Here is a 2,708-nt window from a genome sequence, read left to right on the forward strand (position 1 = left end):
CATATAATCCTTTCATGAACTAATCAGTGGCAAGTATTGGGCCTAATATCCACTGGCGTTCGAGTTACATTTTGTATCAAACCCATACCTGTTTTGTGTGCGTTTTTACTACCATTTTAGAGGTCACTTTGATTTCCCATGTGTTTACATGTTGTAAACTAAAAAAATATGGAATAAGTAGTATTTTAAAAAAACAAGACCACAACACACATAAAATGCCAATGGGTGCCAATACATTTTCCGTGTAGTAGAAACACTTTTAAAAAACACAAGATTCACATACTTTTTCCAACATATGCAGTAAGTGTTGGATCAGTCTATTTATAATCTATTAGTTTGTTTTATGATTTAGTGATCCACAACTTGCTATACTTTAGGCTCATATGTTTGCAGACTTTAGCTTTCTAAGTATTTATGGTTTTTGGTTATTAGCCTTTTGGCTCAGATCAAGTGTAGTATCTGTTCTTATAATTTTAATATTATTTTTATATTTCTACTATTGTAACTGTTCATGGGGAAAAGAAAGTAAAGTATCACACCAGATTCCTATAAATTTAGGGAGATTATTCTGTTGACTGCCATATATTGGTGTTGTATTCTCCGGTCTTAGCTGATAGTAATTTTCCAGTTTAAGACGGTGTCAATACTTAAATTTAATATATGAGGTAAAATAGTAGAGAGCAAGGAGTTAATAGGTGTAGTGCACCAACAGATTTATCATATCATCTTTATTGTGTATATATAAAAAAATTATGTATGATCTTCAATCATTAAAAACCAGAAAATATATTTAAAATTGTATTATGTGTGAGTGAAATTATAATTGGTACATTGAGTCATATTAACTTTAATTATGGATTAATGCCTTCAATATCTATTAAAACTATTTATTCTTATATTTGGCATCTGATGAATAAATATACCAGGATTGTACGCATTGATTTTTCATTCATATACAAGTATGATCAATCTGTTCATTCACTACACCTAGTAACTCCTTGCTCTCTACTTGCTTGTTCCAGTGGCGGATCCAGGGGGGGGGGGTGATCGGGGCGATCGCCCCCCCTAGCAGGGGCTTGCTGCCGGTGGCTGCACACTTTGTGCAGGTCCGTTCGGCAGAGCGAGTTAGGGAGAGAGTTCTGCCCAACTGCTCTGATTGACACAATCAGAGCAGCCGGGCAGGACTCTCTCCCTAACTCGCTCTGCCGAACGGACCTGCACATAGTGTGCAGCCGTCGGCAGACTTAGGTGTCAAAAAGGGGGCGGGGCTAAATCCCCCCCCCCCCCCCCCAAATCGCCCCGGTACCATTAAGTTCTGGATCCGCCCCTGGCTTGTTCTGATTATTATTATTATAAACTGGCAGATATATTCTGTAGCTCTATATAATTAGGACATTTCAAATGTAAGTTTATGCAGATAAAAAAAAAACAAGAATCAAAAGTGTGATACTTTTGATAGTGGATATTCAACATATCACTTCTATAATTATTTTGCCATTTTGTTTGCTTCTTTTTTTTTTTAACCACAAAAAAGGTTATCTATCCTGATATATTTAAATTTTGATTGTTATGTTAAACATTCTTTTTGTGCTTATAATCACTAGCATTCAAAATGTAAAAATGCATGTTAATATTTATTTTTACTCTTTAATAGCATGTACTCGCTGGCTCTGCAATTGTGCCAATTCTCCTAATGATATTGTAATTATTTTTTATGTAAAACTTTTTTTTCCTTAACCTTAATCAGTATTACTAGAAGGCATATTTTATTACAAACCAATAAATTATCAAACATGCAAATCTGCACTAAAACTATAGCATCCAAACACCCATTTGCTTTTATGTCTTGTACAGGTTACACATTAAAAGCAAATGCTTTATTGGTTGTTATAGTTTAAGTGCAGCTTTACTCCTTTGAAGAATGTTAGCAAATATATAACCCTCTTTATTTATCTTGCATTCTGATAGTATAAAAGTATTAAAAAAAGATTTACCTATATATTACTACCATTGTACATACTTTTTTCTTGTAAAGTTAAAGCTATTCTAGCTAAAATGTATTATGTATTGACAGACTTACATTTAGCAATCCTATTGCTTGATTCATACTTATCACTTACCTATGTAAATGGACCCTGTCAGTGCGGTCAGAAGATTACTGCGCCCATAGGGTGATGGCAGTCATCCTGCACCTACATTTACCAACTCGCCCGATAACAATAACATTGATTTTGATGGGATTAGCTTATTTCAAGACTGCACACACCAAGATAACACCAAGATATTCTCACTGTATTTTTCACATTATTGTCAATGTTTACAAGAACTTCATTTTAAATTCTGTTTGATCAGCATATGAAAATCATGTAAAAGTATTCTAATTTAACTGGGTTTCAATATCTATGCATAATTACCTGTTATTGCTGGGGATTTAAAAGTCTAATGTGGGCAGCACAGTGGCTAAGGGGTTAGCACTTCTGCCTCACAGCGCTGGCGTCATGAGTTCAATTCCCGACCATGGCCTTATCTGTGTGGAGTTTGTATGTTCTCCCCGTGTTTGCGTGGGTTTCCTCCAGGTGCTCCGGTTTCCTCCCACACTCCAAAAACATACTCGTAGGTTAATTGGCTGCTATCAAAATTGACCCTAGTCTCTGTCTCTCTGCCTGTCTGTGTCTGTGTGTATGTTAGGGAATTTAGACTGTAAGCTC

General features: G+C 35.5%; 1 pseudogene; it reads left to right on the forward strand.

The window, feature by feature from the left end:
• Positions 1–420: 420 nt before the first annotated feature.
• On the forward strand, positions 421–544 carry LOC142142023 (U2 spliceosomal RNA; annotated as a pseudogene).
• Positions 545–2,708: the final 2,164 nt, after the last annotated feature.

This window comes from Mixophyes fleayi, chromosome 2 (genome assembly GCF_038048845.1).
Source record: "Mixophyes fleayi isolate aMixFle1 chromosome 2, aMixFle1.hap1, whole genome shotgun sequence".
In the NCBI taxonomy this organism is placed as follows: Eukaryota; Metazoa; Chordata; class Amphibia; order Anura; family Limnodynastidae; genus Mixophyes; species Mixophyes fleayi.